The sequence below is a fragment of the Daucus carota genome, chromosome 9 (assembly GCF_001625215.2).
Source record: "Daucus carota subsp. sativus chromosome 9, DH1 v3.0, whole genome shotgun sequence".
NCBI classification, from domain to species: domain Eukaryota; kingdom Viridiplantae; phylum Streptophyta; class Magnoliopsida; order Apiales; family Apiaceae; genus Daucus; species Daucus carota.
Window position 1 is genome coordinate 26,425,137 of NC_030389.2, and position 8,490 is coordinate 26,433,626.

Sequence of the window (8,490 nt, forward strand, 5' to 3'; positions counted from 1 at the left end):
AGAAAATAAGACACGAGGGAAGGCATTATATCTGCTGCTGGAAATTTCAGAAGATCTAGGAGACATCTAGAATCTTCTGAATTATCTAAATAGTTTCGGAAACTATCATCAAGCTCATTGTAAAGGTCTCTTAATGTATAAATCATTGAGGTGCCCTTGATTGTCGCCATCTACATTCGTCAAAAAAAGACAAAGCAACATGAAATGTTTATTGTTAATCAAGCACATTCTTCTTGGCTGTGAACTTTATCTTCGCAATAGTCAGAATAATAGTATCAGATTAAAACAAAGTACTGCAGTTCTTTTGAAGGTTAAATGCCTGATTCTGAGTATGAAACTAGGAATGTCTATAACCATAATTTAGTTTTTGATTCACGATCTTTAGACTAAGAAAGAGTGTTGGCATTGTTGGCTGTGAAGACTGCAGCAAGTGGCGTGCAGCGAAACTCATTTCCAAGCTAGAGACTAATGCAAGGAAGAAAGCTACGACAAAGCTGTGGTTGTAAGTGTACAATTTAAGTATCATCTGTTATTTATAGGGCGAAATGTTGGTGAACTATCTACTTTATTGAAGAAAGCTACGACAAAGCTGTGATTGTGCACGAGAAGTTGCAATTACAAATTAGCACTATCTACTTTATTGAAAATTAACACACAACTCAGCGGAGAAGCAAGTGGGTGTACTTTATATAGGGTGTTACTTGAAAAACTGGGGGTGTAATGTATATAGGGGTGTTATATAAAGAAAGTGGTGGTGTACAGAATATCTGGGTGTTATATAAAGAAAGTGGGGGTGTAAACTTTCCTTATAAGACACCCCTATATACATAACACCCCCAGTTTTGTGCAAAACACCCATATATTACCTACACCCCCGGCTTAAACAATAACACCCCTATATGAATTACACCCAAACTTTATTTTCCAACACCCATGTATTTATTACACCCCCAATTTCTAGAAGAACACCCCTATATAAAGTACACACCCAACTTTCTTTGTATAACACCCCTATATATTTTACACCCCCGGTTTATAGCGAAACACCCCTATATAAAATACACACCAACTTTGTAACTCAACACCCCCATATTGTAAGCACCCCAACTTTCGTTTTCAACACCCATATATTCATTACACCCCCGGTTTCCCGATAAACACCCCTATATTAATTACACCCCAAAGAATATAGGGGTGTTAAGAAAAAAGCAAGTGAGAATGCAATTACAAATTAGCACTATCTACTTTATTGACGAAGCTGTGATTGTACCTTAACACCAATTGAACGGAGAAGCAAGTGAACCAATTGAACGGAGATACAGTTAAAACGGCGCGGCTCTAACTCGGTGGACGACGGCGTTCTATATGTATTTGTGAGAAATGTAATAATTATCACACCCCTATATGTATATAAAGTACACCCCAACTTTGTAGCTGAACACCCCTATATAAAGTACACCCCTATGACTGAAAACCTGCTCTTTAGTCCGTGTTATCCGGTAAACTGGGGGTGTAGTAAATATATGGGGGGTGTTATAAATATATGAGAAAACGAAAGTTGGGGGTCTTAAAATATAGGGGTGTTTAGAAACAAAGTTGGGGTGTATTTTATATAGGGGTGTTTCGCGATAAACTGGGGGTGTAACGTATATAGGGGTGTTATATAAAGAAAGTGGGGGTGTAAAGAATATAGGGGTGTTTAGAAAAAAGCTAGGGTGCTCTAAATATTGTGGTGTTTGGCTATAAAGTTGGGGTGTAATTAATATAGAGGTGTTTATCGGGAAACCGGGGGTGTAATGAATATATGGGTGTTGAAAACGAAAGTTGGGGTGCTTACAATATGGGGGTGTTGAGTTACAAAGTTGGTGTGTATTTTATATAGGGGTGTTTCGCTATAAACCGGGGGTGTAAAATATATAGGGGTGTTATACAAAGAAAGTTGGGGGTGTACTTTATATAGGGGTGTTCTTCTAGAAATTGGGGGTGTAACAAATACATGGGTGTTGGAAAATAAAGTTTGGGTGTAATTCATATAGGGGTGTTATTGTTCAAGCCGGGGGTGTAGGTAATATATGGGTGTTTTGCACAAAACTGGGGGTGTTATGTATATAGGGGTGTCTTATAAGGAAAGTGGGGGTGTAAACCGGGGGTGTTTACACCCCCACTTTCTATAACACCCAGATATTCTGTACACCACCACTTTATTTATATAACACCCCTATATACATTACACCCCCAGTTTTTCAAGTAACACCCTATATAAAGCTGACGACCAAGATTATCTTTCTCAAAATTTGCTTACACTTCAATTTTCGGAAGAGGGATAATAAAATATTCGTAAGCCGTAGAACGGCGTTGTTCTACATTTATTCATAATATAAAGAACGACCGCGTTCTAAGTTTGTTGATTTGTTTAGGATCCATTGCCTTATAAAACATCAAAACATCATTTACTTGATATCATTTACTTGATATGTTTTTATATGATTTTGTCCCTACAGTAATGTACACATTCATTTTTGCCAAGAGGGAAAATAAAATATTGGAAAGTTATAGAACCGCATTGTTCTATGTTTATTTATTATTTGTAATACCTAGAACGACCTCGTTCTATATTTGTTGATTTATGTCGATATTTTTGTTTTAAGTAATTTGTGTCTTAATGATTTTTTTGGTATCTTTTTGCTTATAATACATCAAAACATCATTCTTGCCAAGAGGGGAAATAAAATATTCGAAACTTTTTAGCTGAACACCCCAACTTTCTTTTTTAACACCCATATATTTGTTACACCACCAGTTTCTCGTGAAACACCCCTATATACCTAACACCCCAACTTTATTCTTAGCACCCATATATTTGCTACACCCCCAGTTTACCGGATAACACCCCTATATACTTAACACCCCCAGTTTATCGCGAAACACCTCTATATAAAATTTACACTTGAGAATAAGGGCTTCAGAATCGACCGAGATTATCTTCCTCAAAATTTGCACTTCAATTTTCGGAAGAGGGATAATAAAATATTCGTAAGACGTAGAACGGCGTTGTTCTACATTTATTCATAATATAAAGAACGACCGCGTTCTAAGTTTGTTGATTTGTTTAGGATCCATTGCCTTATAAAACATCAAAACATCATTTACTTGATATGTTTTTTGTTTATTATTTGAAATAGCTAGAACGACCCCGTTCTAGATTTGTTTATTTTATTTTTTTTGGATCTACTGGCTTATAATACATCAAGACATCATTTTTTTGATATGAATCTATCCCCACGGTAATGTACAAATTCATTTTTGCCAAAAGGGAAAATTAAATATACGAAATTTATAGAACCGCATTGTTCTATGGTTATTTATTATTTGTAATACGAAAAATGACCGCGTTCTAAAGTTGTTGATATATTTGGGATCCGTTGCATTATAAAACATCAAAACATCATTTTTTTTATATGATTTTGTCCCTACAGTAATGTACACATTCATTTTTGCCAAGAGGGAAAATAAAATATTGGAAAGTTATAGAACAACACTGTTTTATATTTATTTATTATTTGTAATACCCAGAACGACCCCGTTCTATATTTTGTCGATATTTTTGTTTTAAGTAATTTGTGTCTTAATGATTTTTTTGGTATCTTTTTGCTTATAATACATCAAAACATCATTCTTGCCAAGAGGGAAAGTAAAATATTCGAAAGTTATAGAACGGCAGTGTTCTATGTTTATTTATTATTTATTATTTGTTGATTTTTTTGGGATCTATTGGCTTATAATACATCAAAACATCATTTTTTTTATCTGAATCTGTCCCCACGGTAATGTACAACAAATTCATTTTTGCCAAGAGGGAAAATAAAATATTCGAAAGTTATAGAACGACAGTGTTCTATCTTTATTTATTATTTATTATTTGTTGATTTTTTTGGGATCTATTGGCTTATAACACATCAAAACATCATTTTTTTTGATATCAATCTGTCCCCACGGTAATGTACAAATTCATTTTTGCCAAGAGGGAAAATAAAATATTCATGAGCTGTCCCGTAATAAAACCTGTTGTTGCTGATACCTTCTTCTCGGTTCCTTCTTCTCCTACTTCCATAACCTGAGCTCGGAGAAGGAAGAGATAAGAGGGCCCTATGGAGAATGTGGTCAGAAATCCATAATAGAGTCCGACCACGACCGAATTGATTATCTTCATGCATAATATTTTAATTTATATTTAAAATATTATTGATGGTGTAAAATATATTTTATAAATATTTATAGTCGTACAACATTTAATAAGTTTATGAAAAACACCACAACTTTCTTTTCTAACACCCATATATTTGTTACACACCCAGTTTACAGGATAACACCCCTATATAGGGGTGTTCATTGAGAAACTGGTGGTGTAACAAATATATGGGTGTTAAAAACGAAAGTTGGGGTGCTCCTAATATAGGGGTGTTCAGCTAAAAAGTTGGGGTGTACTTTATATAGGGTGTTACTTGATAAACTGGGGGTGTAATGTATATAGCGGTGTTATATAAAGAAAGTGGTGGTGTACAAAATATCTGGGTGTTATATAAAGAAAGTGGGGGTGCCCCCGGTTAACACCCCCACTTTCCTTATAAGACACCAATATATACATAACACCCCCAGTTTTGTGCAAAACACCCATATATTACCTAAAAATATACGGGTGTTAAAAACGAAAGTTGGGGTGCTTAAAATATAGGGGTGTTTAAATACTTGTATTTTTTTTAAATACAAGTATTTAATGTGTGTTTGGGATTCCAGAATTTGAAATAAAAAAGTGTTTTTTTAAGAAAAAAGTTAGAAATTCTAGCTTTTTTCCAGAAATGAGGGCTTATTTCTGGGAAAAAAGCTAATTGAATAGTGAAATTAGCTTGAAACCTGCTCTTGAGAACAGGTTTTGAGAGCAGGAGAGGTTTAAGTTGTTCCTAACTGGAAACCTGCTCTTGAGAACAGGTTTTGAGAGCTTCCTAATTGTAAATGAAAATAGGTCATGTAGAGTACAAAATATACACACATAAAGTACAAACATAAAGATAACATTCACTTGCATGAAAAGACTATGCACTAGAAAAAGATTAGCCCTTCATATTTTCTGTAATGTTGGCATATTGCATTACTTGAATAGTCATTGTTTATGATAGAATTAAAATTGTTTAAGTTGTTTATGACTGAAAACCTGCTCTTTAGAACAGGTTTTGAGAGCAGGTGTTCTTTTCTAATGCTTTGTAATATTCTCATCCATAACCAGTTTATCCCCGACAATTGGTGGAAGCAATCCTTCTGCATTCGCATCAATTTCTGCATCAATTTCTGTACGTACTCCTTTCATTGTTTAAAGTAGTTCTGTATATATATTATAGTAAATAACTGGATGCACTCGCTAATATGTTTTACACTGGCTCGTTGGTGGTGAACCTAAGATCTCCGAAAGTGTCCATCACACTTTTCTTTCCTTCAATTTTTTGCTGTTTGAAGGTCCAATGCTCTGTACTACTATCATGGCCTCTTCTGAAAACCAAATAGAAGAAGCCGCTGAGGCGTCTAGCATTGTTGAATTACCAATTCCTAGCAGTTATCCATACCTTTGTCTCTTGTCTCCTATGTCCTTGAACAAGCTGCCGAGGCATCTAGCTCTTAAATTATTGATATAATTGTTATTTCTCTGTTATTATCAATCATCATCGTTTATACGATTGAATGATGAATTGTCTGTCAATAATCATCCTTTATACGATTGCCGAGGTTCTATGTTATTTCTCTGTTATTATCGATATAATTTGGGAAATATATTATAATTATTATTACCTGTTAACATTACCAATTCTTCTTCATTTCGTTAAAAACTAATAAGCGATATATTTTCAATCAAATTAATACAAATTTAGATTTAGATTTTACTAAAATTTTATTGTATATAATAATTATTTAGGGATGGGTCAAATATTTTGATTAAATTAAAAAATAGATATTTAAGTTATATGAATGTAAGTATCTTGGTTAAACTAAACGCTTCTAAGAAAATACATGTTTTCTATATGCATTTATTTCATGAAAATTTATTTTAATCAAACTAAACGTATTCTGTATTCATTATTCATTTATACATACATGCATTATCTTCTTGTTCATTTATATATGCATGAATCTTACACTTGATGAACACTTTTTAGACGGTCCCTGAAATTGGGTATGGGTGTTGCTAAAGGTACAAAAGGAATAGCCAATGCTTGTGACGTGTCTAATGTGCCAAAGATTCAGATGGTCGACCAGATGAAGAAGTAGCAGAGGAAGAATCATTTGGCTCGGAATGACTCTATTATTGTCGATTTATGCCAAGTCAGTACTTTGTCTTTATTTTCCTGTTTGTTAATTATGTTGAATCTGCACAAAGGAAGCACAAACTAGGTATGGTTACTGCATATAGGTGTTTGGGTTGAACTATATGCTGTTAGGGTTCTGGGTTTGTGTTTGTACTATATGCTGTTAGGGTTCTGCATATAGGTGTTTGGGTTGAACTATATGCCACAAAAATAAATAAATAAATGATTCTGCTATGCTAATATGAGATCAACTGATTGATTTCAATGGCGGATCATTGCTTGGGCATGTATTTTTTTTAGATACACCTGAAAGACATGCATGCATTCCATAGTAGCTCTATATGTTTTCATATCTTATTGCTGGATATCTTGCCAACATTCGTAAAATCTTATTGCATTTTAAACATGATTTCAGGGGCAGTACAGATCGACACTAGTGTGTCCTCATTGTCGGAAGCAGGGGCGGAACCAGCCCATGGCTGGGGTGGGCTGTACCCCGGCCCAAAATATTTTTTTACAAAATTTTTATATATATCTGCTAGCCCAATTTAGTTTTAGCCCAGGTAGCCCAAATCAAAACCTACTTACGGCTCCATTTCTCCGGTCTCCGCCAAACTAAAACTAATGATCACACTTCACAGCCCGTGTAATTATGTTCATATGCAGGCTTTACATATGAGAAGTTTCGTGGAATAAACTAATCTGATGCTCCGATATAATTACTTAACTTATTTTTTAATCTTTTTTTCTGAATAAAAAATTAGTATTTGAATTTGTATACATAAAAAAAAATTCAAAATAAGTTACGGAATTTCACGTGTTTATTGTACTAAATGAAACATGTAAACCACTTTTTTATATTTCTAAATTTAAAAAAAATCAAGCATCATACTTTTTATAAATATATAGTTTTTATTTAATTTTTTTAAATATCCGAATTAGATCCGAATCCGAACCGAAACCCGAAAAAATCCGATCTCGAACCGAAATATAATGGATCGGGTCTGGATCTCAAAAAACCCGACCCGTTCTGAGCCGTTGCCATCCCTACTTTCGGCCAGCCCAGGTGGATTATAAATCCTGGTTCCGCCCCTGGTCGGAAGTCTTCGATCACGTTTGATCCATTACCGTTGCCGTTACCTTCAACATCAATACGAACAATGACAGTGACAATTATGACTACAGATGGAAATTCTCAGCATTCTTCTGTCACTATCACTGTTCCTAAGAGTGGGAGATCGGAAGATCTTAATCAGGCCCTAGGAAGTTCATGTTCTATAGGAGTTAATGAAACCCTTTTGGTGGTGGAGGTATAGTTCTGCAGCTTTTATGAGGCACAAAACTACACTACAAGAAAAAAGGGTAAAAATGACCGGTTAAATATGACCGACCTTAAATATGACCGCATACAGTCATATTTAAGGTCAAATCCCGAAGGAGACAAGTCAAAGCTAAATATGACCATATAAATTTGACCGCTGTTAAATATGACCAAACGCAGTCATAATTAATGACGGTCATATTTATCCAGTCATATTTATAACGAGGGCCCCACAAAATTTAGGAGGCAAACTTCCCTCCAAAATTTTTTTGATGACGTCACTAATTTTGACTAGACTCGGTCAATAACAAAGTCGGTCATATTTATTTTTTAAGCGGGAAACTTCCCGCAATTTTTTTTAAAATTTTCGTAATCGTGATTTGACCCCGTGTGGTCGGATTTATTAATATGACCGAAAGTGGTCATATTAATAAATATGACAGAACACGGTCATATGTTATGTTCGACCAGTCTTGATCATAAGTACTCATACGACTAGCCTCAGACATATTTAGGAAGTGACCGCCTGCGGTCATATTTATAAATGTGACCGCCCGCGGTCATATTTATAAATGTGACATGCTTATTAAGTTGTCAAACTTCTTTCAAGATTTATGCTCATTAAATTTGAAATCCACTGATTTAGAGAAAATGGAGAAGGCCATAGTGAAAATAATGTCCAAGCTTGAAGTCATCTATACTCCAAGCTTTTTTGATTCTATGGAGCATTTGCCACTATATTTGTCTACTAAGGCAAAGTTGGGTGGACCATGTAATGGGAGATGGATGTATTTTGTTGAAAGGTATTTGCATAAC